We start from the raw sequence: 14,906 nt of genomic DNA on the forward strand, positions 1-14,906 counted from the left end.
CAAGCACTTTTTATCTTGTTATACAACACAACAGTCACAAGGCCGCCAGTCACATTTCATTCTCATTCCATTTGGATACCGAGCAGTTATTTTGAAACAGGGATTTTTTTTAATTATTAGTTTTTAAATGTGTGTTGGGTATGTCTGCATCTGGCACGTGGGGGCTCCATTGCTTGTTTGCACTCAGGGTCTCCAACCTAACAATACCCAGCACTGACAACCAAAATCTGGAGGGGTTATTATTTGAGTTATTACTGCGATTGCTGTTTTATTGTGTGACACAGGGCAATGATGGTTGACTCCAAGATTAGGGATTGAGAAGAGCCCTTGTCTGAAGGAAATTTAAAAAGACTGTGACCATTCACCTCTAAGGGAGTGAATCAGAAAGTCCACAGTGAAGGTATTAGAGAATTCATAGCCTAGAGATAACAGTTGGGAGAACTTTTGTTAACCTTATCTCAAAACATAGGAACACAAGAACACAAAGGGGAAAAAAAAAGTAAATGAAAAGATAAGCAACCACCTTTAAATGCTTTGCATAAAATATATATGGGATTCACTGATAGGCCACATTGTGAAGAGCAAAGTATTATTGGTTTTCTCAATGAATGAGCATAATTCAGCTGAAAGTAAATATTTGACAACTAAAATAGATATTTTGGAAGGATTGCTATTCTTTGGAGCACAGGTGAGCCTCTACCTCATGGGATTTAAAAGGCTATTTCTGCCAGGTATCCAGCACCTGGGGAGCTCAAACAGAAGCAGGGGGAAAAAGTTACTTCTTTAGAACTATCTCCTCCTAAGAACTCATGCGCTGAATACAAAGGATACAGCTGATGGCTTTAGTTAGGGAGGAAAACATGAGGCACCGGAGACCAGGACTCGCTGGCACGGCAAGCAATGGGCACTGTGCAGCAGATGCCTGCTAACATCTACATTCCACAGAGGAGTTCCTGCACCCTCAAATTACTGGGTCTGTGCTCCAATTTATATAATTCAGGTATTTTTGTTACTAAGTGACGACAGTGCAGAAGTCAAAGGCTAATCCTGGCCCCGTCTTTAGCCCTACTTCCTTATCTTGGAATCTGGTCCACAGTGCCACTCTCGTTCTCCCACACAGTTTCTGTACTTCACTGCTTACCTACTCATGAGGACTGAATTCCAGGACAAAGGCTATTGTTTGCAGCAAAGGGTTTGTGGAACAGCTATTCTGGCATAGCTCCCCAGGTGGAGATACAGTTCATATAGGCAAAAGAACTCACTAAACCATCTCCTTAAAAGGCAAACTACACCATCATCTCCACATCTTTGCTTTTTGCATGCCATCATTGCTGCAGGGTTAAGTCTGGGATTTTTACATTCCAACCTGCATAACTATTCTGGCAAGACTAGTAGTTCCTTGACCAGGAAAGACAAGATGCAGCAGGAAACAAAACAAAACAAGAACAAAAAAAACCAACAACACAAACAAACAAACCAAACCCACCAATAAAAAAGATCCTGCCTTATTTTCTTAACTGCTTCTTTTATCTTGATATTGAAATGAATGAAGGAAGGAGCCATGAGCTCTGGCTCTGCTAACAACAGGAAGGGGAACTGTGTCCAAAAGTCACCTCTGGGGTGGAGAACAGCAGTTGAACAGCAGTGTAACCCTTACAAAAGAATTTATTTACTACATGTATGAAACAAAAACATGATGTCCTAATGAAGCTATAGCAAAACACAAGTAAAATCTAAAGACATAACATAAACAACTCATCTAGAATTGAACCAGAATTCTAGATATAAGACCCCCCACTCTACAGGGAAGTAGCCTAGGAATTCATTCACCAGGTCTAATTAAGAATATTCATTCTTCATTATCATCTTTGCACTGCAACAGACCTCATGTCAGTCCCAGGAAAGGATATGAGTCAATCCCTGACTAAACGCCTCTGATTCACTAAGGAACCAACATATATAAAATCACTTAAGATAAAAAAATGCTAAGGTTTGCCTCTCTGATAATTTATCTAATGGCTGCTAAGACTGGAATAATAGGAGAAAGATGAGAGAGAACAGCACTATATCGCTATGGAAACTAGAATTTTCAAAATAAATACCTTTGCAGAAGTGACGTTGAAGATCTAAAATATGTACTGGTTTTGGTGTCACCTCTCTTTGCCATGAAATCCAGCCAGGCTGACCAGACAGGCATAGGGAAAAATCTTGCATGTGGTGACAGAAGATATCCCATGACTGATGTTCCTTATTCCAGTTCAGGTGTAGGCTCTGAATGGAAACCTCAGTGTTTGGTCTGTTACCTGTAAGCTTTTGGGGGTCTTCCTGCCCCACAGCCCATCTGGCCAGGCCAGTGCAAAATGAATCCATAACCACTGCAGATGGGAAGTGTTACCTTTACCCCACTATTCTGATCATCACAAATATTTGTGGTGTCCTTACTATGACAATACAAAATATACAGCTTTGTAAAGTACTGATTCCCTTACTCATACTAGGAAACTCCTTACCCTGCAAATGGCTCCACTGCAGTTACTGTTCAGTTCTTTGCTTCCCATTAGTCACATCTTGGAAATACAGTTGGTACCTTCCCCATTTGTGCCTGGGCAAAGGGTTTCTCCTTTTAGACACAGACACCCCACCTACCTTGTACCATCTCACTGATTGCTGCTATAAACAAGTCAAGGCTCTAGAAATGCTGACTCACAGTGCTAAGACTATGGAAAATATTTAGAGTTGCTAAAGAAGCAAAGCCCAGCAGGTTTCCTGCCCTTCTTATCTGCAAGCCCCTTGCCACAACAGGCTGTAATGAAGGACCTTGCTTCCTGAGAGGAGGCAAAGAGTAGGTACTTGCTTCCTAAAGATATCCCAGATTCCTTTGAATTCTCAGTTGCTAGCTAGTAATTGCAGACAGGGGAAGACAACCCCCAGTGCTTACAACCGCAGGGCTACAGATGTTGAGAGATTAATGGCTCCTGGGTAGGTTTTCTTGCCCACTGCAGCACTGCTCACTTCAGTGCACTTCCTGGGACAGAGAGAAGTTCCTCTAAAATGCCTCAGTATCTTCTATGGAAGGCGGTTCCTTAGCTGTGGACTTACTGCACAGCTGAGTCAGTGCAGACAGGCAAATCACTATTTGCTTTGGGAGGAATGACACCAATAAAGACACAGGCGAGCAGCACTGGGTGCAAATTCTGGTTCCCTGTGGGCATGTCAGTGCAGGCAGAGACGGGACTGGTGCTCACACCGAACCGGGGGCCGTGGACAGCAGTGTGGGGAGAGCGGCGCTCTCCCGACGGGAGCCAGTCTGGGTGCATTCTGCCTGTGTTAGCACAGTGCTGCACCCAAACTAATCGGCCCTGGATTTTATCCAAACTACAAGCTGAGCGCCTACCACATCAACAGCCTGTTTTTCCCCACTGGGAAATGACCTCCTGTTGCAAAAGGCAGAGCGTTTAAGGAAACAGCAAAGTTTTATAGGCACACGGTTCACGTGGCAAATAACTTCAGAAAGCCTAAGGAGCACAGAGCATTTATGACTGGCTGGGATGGGCAGGATTTAGTGGGATTGCCTCCTCCTCCCCTTACCTATGCAGCTCATTTGCAAAGAAGCAGAAGGTGATGAGCTACATTTACAAGCTGGGCAGGGCAGACCAGAGAGCAGCTCTCACTGAAGGGAAGGAGCAGACAGTGGTGAGAGCTGTATTGCAGTGCTCAGAAATGACTGTGCTAAATGGTCGTGGTGGTGGTACTGAGTTGATTTTACCTATAACCTATTCTAACTGCAGTCTGCAATCAACATGGCCTGTGGCTTCTAAATGCACTAGAAGCACACAAGTAGGGATGCAGAGCTTCCTTTTTTATTGGCAGCTGATTTTCAGCTGCACATCAAATGAAATCCTTAGCAAGCTGATCATGTGCATAATTCTCTCTATAGCTGTCAATATGTAGATGCATTTGGCTGAAGTCTCCCTCTTCTGAGGCGACAGGAGCCATTTTGCACAGGTGGGGACAGAGGCTGACCCTACAAGGCTCTCATGCTAGTTTAAGAGAACAGTAACTATGGGGCTCTTGCCCTCAGAGCAAACCTGAGGTCATGTCAGTCCTTCTTCTCCGGTAACTGCTATGACAGTGAAGGTGCTCAGTGTGAAGATGGCCCTGTACGAAGAATAGATTGGATCATAAAAGCAGAACAGCTGCTTAAGCAGAACGCAAGGAATAGAAGCAATGATGTTGCTGGGCAGAGAAAAGCATTGCAAGAGCTCACAGATAGCCTCCTTTCTCCAAAGGCACATGCGCACTGCTCTCACTCAGCCACATTTCTCTCAAGCTTCCTGGTAGCAGCATCAGCAAGTGTTCTGTCACATCTGCCTGGCTACAGGACTCTGTCCTCACCTGACAGTAATGACCTAGCCTTGATTTTTCACATTCTTGTTGCCTCCTTCCCCTCTTTCAGCACCATAAAAGCACTAGGCATGAAACCTGCAGCACAAAGGAAATTCTCACTAGCACAGCCTGCTGCAGTACACTTACCTCAGCAGCACAGGGGCTGCAGGCATGGCAAACCTCACATAACCTACATTACATTCCTGCAACGTTCCAAATCAGGCACTTAACTCCCAGACTTGGCTGAGGCTCATCTCGATGGCCAGACTTAGTATACACAACAGAGACTAAAACTCCGAGGATCATGACGAACAGCTTTGCTCCTTTGGTAAAATTTAATGCTCTACAAAAACAGACAGTTCAACCCCATAAAAACAGTCTATTTTTGGCCCAAGAACAAATACTGAAATCCCCCCAGAATGAAGGGCCATCCAGATTTCTCCACGTGCAAATTGCACTGTAAAAGATCAACTCTCTGGTTGAATGGCTACAGCAAAACACACTTGACATTGCCATGGCCTGGCCTCTGATCTGCCACTGGCCAGAGGTGATGTCATGGGCTGTGTTCACTGTCTGGAAATGAGGAGCAAGAAACACGCTGTGCTGGCTGGCCAGCCAGTCCAGTGACACATCCTGACACAGGCCACAAGGAGACAGGAACAGACTGATAACTCTTAAACATCATGGAAACAAAACCCAGGGAGAAGTTGTTTGTGTACAAGCACACTAACTTGGCCAGTGGCAGCGGGTCTAACCACACCTTTAAGGCTTTAGTCCATCTCTCCACTGCACCTCCTTAGTCCTTTCTTACTCCTTCTCTCTCTTTCCTCAAGGCTACTTAGCTAATTAAACTGCTGCTGTCCCTGCTTTGTTTACCCCAGTTCTACCTGCACCGAACAGCAGCAAGAGTGCTCTCCCCCTGATGTCACCACTACCTTGGAGAAAAAAGCTGACCTGCAAGCTATTTTTAGCCACATTGTAAAGTTGTGAAGCTATTTTGGTCACATCTCTGTATGAAAGCTGCAGGACGCTGACAGGCTCTGTGTTTGCCTGGGGCAACAGGGGCTTTAACTGGAATGGCTTGTGACTTTGCATTAAGGCTTCTCTGCCCTGCCCATGCCACAGGATTCTTTACACCAAGATTTGATTTCTCCTCCTTTTAGGAAAGAGTAATACACCCTCCTGAATTCTGCTGGATACTAGAGGCTCTTTTAAGGCCTCTGCAGAAGGTGCTGCTTATTCTGTTGGCTCCCTCACTCCCATTTGCCTCACTCCCTAGGAGGAGGCAGGTGCAATTATGAGTTCACGAAAACACCGGACAAGATTTTATCAATCTTCCTTTGCATCAGAACTTTGTACAAGATCAATAAACATTAGTCGAGTGCCTGCTGAGAAGCCGGGTGCACATATCTCTGTGGAAGAGCAGAAAGGAACCATTTGCATAGCAACATGTTGTTCTGAATACAGAGTAATGCCTGGGAGCTCTGGGGGACATCCAGGGCATTGGGCAGAAGGTGCCTGGTCTAGACAGTTGTTTTCTCTGGAGTGCCCAAGGGTTGGTTGCCAAGTTTGCTGGGGTTCTGTGGCAGGTGCAAAGCACAGGCAGAGTAGAAGCCAAAGCAACTGGATTTAACAGAATTAAGCCCAGAGATACAAAAAGAAGCTTGAAGGATATGAAATACAAGGTAAATGATAGGAGAGAAAAGAAAATACTGAAACTGCTGTATTTAGGACAGATGAGTCAGATCTATAAAGGAGGAACAAGTATGAAAGTTTTTTAGCAGCTGTCAGCCAACCCACCCCAGAAAAGTCCCCTTAGGACTACTGCTGTCTTCAGCTACAGTGCATGTTTTCCTAAGACCCTTCAGGCAGTGGTATTAACAGCTGTGCACCTATTTCATTTGGAACAAGCCCCTGATGCAACAAGAAGAATCAGAATTTCATCAAGTCAGGCTTCAGAGTGTCTCATATATTTTCCCCTCCACCTTTCTTCTAAAGGTGGTTCTTTAACAGTTCTTACACCAAAACCTACATCCTGCTTCTAAGGTGAGACACTTCTTATTTCACTGATGCAACTTGCACCTGCTTTCATGAGTCAGCACAAGCCACATATCTCCTCCATAGCAGGATCAGTGCCTGCTAACAGGATGGACTGTCCCAGGCAAACACTAGTGACCTGTTGTAAACAAAGATTTGATTTGCAGAGCATCTCTGTATTTCACTGTATTTCATCTCTGTGTTTCAGCAGAAGGAGCTGCTTCAACTCATTTGGTCCCAGGCAAGCATTAATCTGTGTTATATACTTTACAATCTTCATGCCAGGGAAATCAGCTGACCATTAACTAATATTTTATGACATGAAAATTAAAACTAGCTTAGTAAGAAATTAACTTTTTAGTCAATAGGTGGAAACAGCACGGACAGAAAGTATTGTTTAATATGTTGTTATTTTAGCAGGACAGAATGGAACTGTCGCAGTTCAGATCAGACACAGAGACATGTCCAGCAGCAGTGTGTCAAGACCTGTTGGATCAAAAAGCTCAATGAAGTGCTTTGTGTTTCAGCTTCCCCCAGAGCCACCAACAACACTAGCATCAAGCATTACATGGTGAAAATGTTTTGGTCAGATCAAATAACAAAGCAACATGTTGCATTATTTCCCTGCTGAACTTCAGCAGCCTTTCTTTGGGATGCTGCACAGGCACGATAACAAACACAGCTTGACAAGAGTGGCTGACAGATAACCTGTTGGCTCCTGCATGGTGGACCCATGTTCCTGCTAGCAGAGCTTTGCCAGTGTAGGGAGTAACTACCTCACCTTTCATCACCTCTCTAGATTCTTAGTTTTCATCCACTTCTACACAATTTATCTTACTGTGAGACCGGTCTTCACCAATTATTTAATGAAGACATTCTATCACCATCTCCACAACATAGATATTTTACTAGTAAATATAAAGAAACTGATTTATTTTAATATGCCTACACCTGTTCTATTTTCCAGTATGGAAACATCAGGCTTACAGTAACAAATCACAGGCAGCTCACCCCATAGACGTAGTCAGGGGTTGTCCACCAATTGTGTGGTTCCTGACAAGCGCACTCACCACGCTGGAGCTGACAACTGCAATTGTTCCCAGTCTCCTCTAGGGAGTGCAGTCGGAAAGGAAGAGACGGAACTGCAGCGCACATGCCAGCTGGGAATCGGTGACTCAGGATATTCAGTCATAAATGGTGTCCGTCCGTTTCCAGCTGAGCGCAGGGAGCAGCAATGAGGTTTGAGCTTGACGTAAGAGCAGGATTCTACTCGAACCCGAGGTATGCCTTAGTATGTGAAAGACAGGTCTGCCAAGATACTAAATTCAAAATGTAAATCAAGGATGTAAATGTAAATAGGGCTTCAAATACTGGATCAATCGTTTAAGCCAACGCCCCCACAGCTGAATGGAGCATGGGCAGCACTTGGGGCTTCCATCTCTTTCACCCAAGTACATCATGATGCACATCCATCAGATCATCCAGGGAAGGCATGCTCAGTCTCAAAACATCATCTAGGCCTTGGTCTCTGTGCAAAGAACGTCAGAGACGTTAATTCTAGAACTAGATGTATTTTGAGTGTATGTGCACAGTGTACTAGAAACTGGGCAGAGCCATCAGCTTATTTCACCCTGGATTCACGAAACAGCCAAGCAAATAGTATCTGGCTGATCTCCATGGTAAGGAATCATGGATGAAAAGGCATAAGGTTGCCTATTTTCTCCTTACAAATCACATGCGTGCCTTGATTCTATGACCTTCTACACCTTCTTTAAAAAGAATCAGAACACAAAATGAACATAAAACCGGATCTTTGCCCTCTTCCCCCACCCCCAAAAAATAATAATAATCCATGTTCCCAGTCTCAAGAAAAAAAATATTAAGGAGTGCAGAAGTCATAATATCTACCTAAGGCAAAGGGTAAGAGAACAAATTTGTCAGGTAAGAGTTTGGACAGGAAAGCAGGTCTGCAGGAGGGACATACCTACATTCAGAGAGGTGCCAAGGTTGATCCACAGCAGAGGATGCAGTGACTTCTGCAAAGTTACTGATACTTTGTGACAAAGCAGGTCTGTGGAACCAGTGAAGAGCTGCAGCTTTGAGGACAGTGGGGTTGGGAAACCAAGAGACAATAACCACTGCTGCTTATGGACAAAGCTGCCAGGCTGACACAGACAACTTGCCACATACAGAAATCACCTACAGCAAAACAGGAACAGACATTCACATATCCTAAGGACAGCAACCAGACCAGCAGCCAGGGACTTCTCTTTCAGCCAGGCATTTAAGTGGCAGCAGATACCTGTGGGACAAAGCCAGTCTTGTGATTTTAGAGACTAAAAGTTCCCTCAGTAGCAGGTGAGAAGACAAGAGCTTCTGTTTCTAGATGTGGGCTCTGCAATTAAACTGCCAGCAGCTGGCTCAGTTTAGAATGAGCAGCATTGCTTGTATCTGCTAGTGTGTGACAACCCAGGGGAAGGAGGTACAGGCACTGAGCACAAGCTTCATGTTTACTCAGCAAGCACCAGCTGAAGAGAACCATCTGATTTCTAAACTCCTGTTGCCTCCCACTTTTTCTCTCATCATCACACTACATATCTAAGCCACATATAAGATATCACAAACTAATTTGCTCATACACTCCCTTTATTACAGCCCCTGTTGCTCTTTGTTCACCTGTCTCCCTCAAGCACCATACCAGAAGCCCCCCCCATACTGACACAGGAGGAAAAGAAAGAGAAAAAGCCTGTAGAAACTGATAAATAAAAAAGAACCATCAGCTCTTTTTTGCCCTTGCAAATGACAGAGCATCTTCTTCCTGACCTGTCCCATCCACTCTTAAATTTTCCCACCAGCATTAATTTCTATTGCTATCTTGAATTACAGGTATTTTTTTAGTAGAAGCAAGGTAAGGCAGGCTTAGCATCAAGAGATCCTCAGAAATCTATAAGAATATTTTTGGTGAGGGCATAATTGATTTCTAGGGGGATGTTTATGATGTATGCATTATCACACTCTCAGAACTTCATTCTCCACCTATTTAGGATTCCCACACTGGATTTTACAACCTGCCTTCACATATGAGATGTTGAAGCTTTCAATGAGGTCACGCCAGACACTGACAAGCACTGATGGGTGAGTCATGCTGCAGTAGCCAGAGATACTAGCAACAGATTTGTTAATCTGTATGCAGTCTAACCCTTTTTCTGGTCTAGGATCTTATTCAAGGGTGAAATGCAATGTCTCGGAGATAGGTGACTGCAGAATTGCTGAAGAGCAAGGCCACATTTTCACAACTATTTTACAGATTATAATAAGAATCAGTTCCTGGCAGCATGTTTACAATAATGTAAAATGTTGGTTTAGCTATAAAATCTATAAAACAGGAGATCAAGATCCAGATGGGGTCAACAATGTTCATTGCAGATCACTGGAAAAGCCACCATGCTAATATGGAATCTAAGTTCCACCTGCTCTTTTGCTCCAGCAGTTCCAATCATCATCTCCAGCAAACTGCTCTTCCAGAAGCTACATCCCTGTACCAGGGAGAGCAGGTGTAAATACACATCCATACACCAGCCAGTCTAGGACAAAGGTCAGTGCAGTCACAGCACTGTTAGGCTTGGGTCTGAGCTAAGACATCCAGCACTAACCCAGCAGAGTCTGGCAGAGAGCAAACTCTCTTCTGCTGGCTCTGCTGTGGGGGGAAACCTGTGGAGAAGGATTAGACCAGACCATTTCCTGATCTGCCACAAGAAAATTCTCCATGGAAGCTTTGGAAGTGTGGCAAGGACAGAGAAAACCATGGAACAAGTGAGATATGGGGACTGAGTGCATGACAGCAGAAAAAAGTTTCATAATCTTGGTTGAACTACTGAACAGTCAGAGAAAGAACCAACAATAAAGGGAAGAGGCAAAGTAAATCTAAAAGAAATTCTGCAGACAGACAACAAAGAAACGAGGTACTGTTGTATTTTCATTGCTGCAAAGCTAAATTAAGCTTCCTAAGTCAAGCAGAGAAATAAGTGTTTTAGACTTCTATTCAGAAAACAGCATGAGCAGCAATTGCCAGTGGACAACTAACAAAAGGTGTCTTCTCTCAGAGAAAGAAAGCCACCAGCACATTGCATAATTGTAATGAGTTTCCTCCCAGTTTCACATTATTAGTCACCTTTCACCTTTCTCTGCCAAAGGCCTCTTCTTACCCATCCATCCAAGGACCAGAGCCAAGGCACAAGCCTTTCCTGTGCTACTTCTTTCCATCAGCCATTCTTCAAGGTCAAGGCCTCCACAATACTGATCACTGTGCCCATTCCAGGCATTCTGAACCAATGCCAGAGTAAAACCCCCTTCAGCCCTGCTGTTGGGAAAAGATTCGAGACACCTGAATAGACTCTCCTTATACTCATTTGTCATGGCCTGGAAAAGCAGTTAGTCCTGAAATTGTGCAAATATTTAAAAGCAAAACCATTGCAAAGATTCATCGAAGAGCCTTCACCAGCAGAAGACATCCTACCTAGAGTCCCTTGGAAACCTGTTTGACTCAAGTGGAAATGACCTACTGGCATTTATTTGTAATTGCCCAGCATGGCAGTGGCTGAGGAAGGAAAAGCTATTGAGTCACACTGCAAGCCACTTTTCCACTTCTGTCTGGTTGCCCAGAGGGTAGAGTGGGACAGTCAGAAGGCTGAGATTTTGTTTATGTCTCTGAACCTGATTATCCATATGACCTCGCATGTACTTCTTGTGCCACCATTTTCCCACTTCTTAATACCTAAAACCACTCGACTCATGGGTCAGTCAGAAGTGCCCAGCAAGGAGCATGTTTGTTCCTCTAATAAAAGGTAAGAGAAGAGTGAAGTGGTATTATTGTTGTCATACAATACAAAAGCAGTTACGTAATAACATCAGCATTGCTTCATTTTTGTCATTACAACACAAACTGTCAGAGGGACACTGCCTGACATGATATCTTCATCCCAGTGGATGTACCCAAGTGTTTACTTCATTGATACAAAACCAGATTACAACAATCTGGAAGACTCTACCTCGTTTATTTTGACCATCTAGAACATGTTTTTCCTGTATAACCTCATAACCCATAATAATGGCCCAAACTGCACTACAGGAATGATGGCAGGTTTCATGAGCTAGTAAAAGGAGAACAATTCCTCACTTGTGCATTGCACAACTGCTCACACACTAAAACACACAAGTGCTTCTCTTCTTTGTAAGCAGACAACAACCTGAAAGTTAGTTTCTAAACCTGCAAATCATACAAACACAGAATACTTTTTAAAAAATCTCAGTGCCAAGAAAGAATTAAAGAACTCCCTAATTTGGCTAAATTACATTCTGCTTGTCTGATGACAAATTTCCTAAAAAAAAGCATTGACAAATGCTGTTCATAACTGCTCTATAATAATAAACAAATTTCTTTGCTTGAAGTTCTGTGACTTATTCTAAAATTTAAAATCCTTTGCTTAAAAATGGTCAGATTCAAGCAGTGTGTGGACTGAAGGCTGAGGAAGGCATGGCTGTGATTACTGCAGCTGAAACCGTGCCCTAATCACACTCTTATCTTTCTTATCTACTGCAAGTATTTATAAAGCAATGATTACTGTACTAGGCCACATCACTGCTCTGAGTTTGTTCTGAACCAGCACCTTCGTGTTGCTGTAAGAAGTTTACACTGCTAGAGCTGGTGTCATTTTGCTGAGACAGAAAGCCAAGCTTCTCATCACTTAAAGTCATTAAAAAAAAACAAAACTATGACACCTCTAAAGGAGTAGGGGTGTTAACCCCAATGTCCTGGCCGAACTCCCAGCTCGAGTAATTACAACGTGCCTTGAATAAATTCTTGCCACAGTTTCCTTTGGACACAGTATTGTTCTCTACTTCCTCTCCTACAATATTATGGAGTGCTGATGCATGCTCTTAAAGGTCCTGTCCGTGCTGGAATGTCCTACAGGTCTACCCCAGGACCAGCTCTGCAGCAGCACATTGGGAACAATGTGTTGAAACCAGTTCTGCCTGTCAGCTGAACCGCTAGGCAATTTGTAATATTTATTTATTGATGTTCTGGCACGTCCTCCAGATGGAATTAACTTTGAGTATGGCTAACTGATAGATAGACTGGTGCAAATCCCAGATACAGACATACTCTTTTACATAATAAAGTTCTTTAAATGGACCAAATTTGCATCAGGAAATTAGAAAATGAAGCTAAACTAACTTTCTAGGTGCCTGCTATGGTCATCTGAGAAGGCAGCAGGAACATGCCTCATGCACAGGACTAGGAAAGCTAAATGTGCTGTTTAGTTTAGCTGACAACAATCAAGGTAGTTTTCACACTGGCTGTTCCTTCAGAATTTCAGTGGACTTTTTCTAAACTGTCCGTTCACAGACGATGCTGTATGTTTCTGAAGCAGTCACTGAATTCGTACCAAATACAGATCTAGTATTTTAAGTAAAATACTTGACTGTTAATGCAAAAGCATTATTCACATTTTTCTGCAGCCACTGTTAGACTCTAAGGATTTTTACCTAGTGCTCTCATTATCTTTTTATGTGTGTAACACAAAGAGCTGAGGCCCAGACTCTCTGCTGGCATTTGCCGGGTTAGCTCCACAGACCTTGCTAACTCTCATAATTCATGAGCTTTAAAGGCAATTTGTCTGCAGGAAGAAGTACAAGATCAAGATTCAGAAGAATCCAATTTTCAATTCTACCTTATGACCCCGTGGGCGGATCACTCCCTCACTGCTCCATTTTGTTCTCCCACCTACAAAAGCAAATGATACCCACTAATTTGACAAAACAAGTACAAAATCAAATTTATACTGACAGGCCATGCTGAGCGGTTTTGCCTTAAACACCATTGTTCTAACATTTGAAAATACAAATATTTACCTTTCAAGCATGGCCCTAATTTCCCCAGAAGCATGTATCCAAACCCATTTTATTTTAGAAGACAGAGACCGTATTTTCAGAAAGTGAATGGTTTTATTTTTCTGTCATTACAAAAATGCCTTTTAACTTGTCAAATGATACACTACAAATATCTTTGGCAGATGAATGAATCCAAGTTTCCTGTCATAGCTGCCAACTTCGAGGTTGAGATAATCAGATAAACCTTTAGTTTGCTTCTCCCAATACCTAAATTACATGTGTTTGAAGTGATCCACATCTGTCTTACTTTTCCTATTGGGATTTGAAAAGGCAAAGTGTCAGACCACTGTGTGCCAAGTTCACAAAACTCTAGGTGTGGTCCACAGTTGTTTCAGCCAATCTCTGGTCTCAACTTTCCCCCATCCCAGGTTGAATAGTCCCCAGTAGCTCTGCTTGTCTAAAGGTAAATGCCAAGTTTACATACATAGTATCCAGCATCACCCTCAAACGCCTGCTGGATACAAAGCCTTATGATACAAAATACCTATTAGATTATGGGAAAATAGGAAGGAAGTTTGTTTCGCTTGTTTTATTTCAGCAGGAGCAGTAATACTAGATTTACGGAATTGGATTATTTCATACTGGGGACACTTCAAAACTGAATATTTGCAGGGTACTTTATAACCGAGTGCACTGTCCCTTCAGTTTAAGCCTGAATTCAAAAGTGGAAGCCATCCCTACAAACACACCTTTGACAAAGTTTGTGTCTTATGTAACTGTTTCTATTCATTTATTATCAGGATGTCAGTACGAATTGTTATTTTGATGATTCCTTGCCCCCATACTTCTGAAAGGGAAAGCAACTGTAAACACAAGAGAGACTGACCTCAGTGATTTCCTCTGTTCAGACAGGAGCACAATGCGCTCAAACACCAAGACAAGGAGAAGTGGACTGTTTAGAATTCCTCCAGCTGTAATCTATAGTAAAAACAAATAAACAAATACGTGACTACAAGATGCGATAATTAATCCCTGCATGAAGCCAACTGTTATCTCTGCTTCGTAGATGGAGATACCAAAGCACACAAAGGCTCAACAACCTACCAAGTTCAACACCAAGACTGAGAGCCAAGACTACAGCTTGGGAGGCCATGTGCTCAGTCCATGAGATTTTATTTTTTTTTTCTTTTGTGATCATAAACCAGACACAGTTTAGCCAAGGGCAGGCTGAAATGTACCCATTTGGTGAGGGCGGTTGCACAAGAGTTAGCACCTACCACCTCCTGGGATCGTCACTGCCAGTAGCTGAGCTGCTCCTGACTGGAGAGGCAGCTCCACTCAGCCTTACCCCAGCCAACCTGCCCCCAAACGACCCTACTCTCCCACACCTGCCCCTCTAAAGCTCCCACGTGCCCCAGGCCTCTCCACTGCCCTCATACTTCATCTCCCCACCAATGTCCAGGCCCCATCAGCCCCATCGCTGAGCCTCCCTTCTCTCTGCTCCCTCCCAGAGCCCCCAGCCAAGCTGCCCCACGCCTTTGCTCAGTTTCCCCATTCCCCCTCATGCCTGCTGTCCCCCCACAACCCTGCTG

The 14,906-nt window shown here is 43.5% G+C and overlaps 1 protein-coding gene across 1 annotated transcript in view; it reads right to left on the reverse strand.

Moving 5' to 3' along the window:
* Nucleotides 1-14,868, reverse strand: part of NUFIP2 (nuclear FMR1 interacting protein 2) — a 42,898-nt gene extending 28,030 nt beyond the window's left edge. Inside the window, exons 1-2 of the mRNA XM_051810078.1 lie at nucleotides 14,592-14,868; nucleotides 14,201-14,292 (exon numbers count right to left, since the gene is read on the reverse strand). The gene's annotated coding sequence lies outside the window, so the exon portion shown is untranslated. The remainder of the gene's footprint in view (nucleotides 1-14,200; nucleotides 14,293-14,591) is intronic.
* Between the last annotated feature and the right edge of the window lie 38 nt (nucleotides 14,869-14,906).

This window comes from Manacus candei, unplaced genomic scaffold (assembly GCF_025592945.1).
Source record: "Manacus candei isolate 608988 ecotype Guabito, Panama unplaced genomic scaffold, ASM2559294v1 h1tg000076l, whole genome shotgun sequence".
Lineage (NCBI taxonomy): Eukaryota > Metazoa > Chordata > Aves > Passeriformes > Pipridae > Manacus > Manacus candei.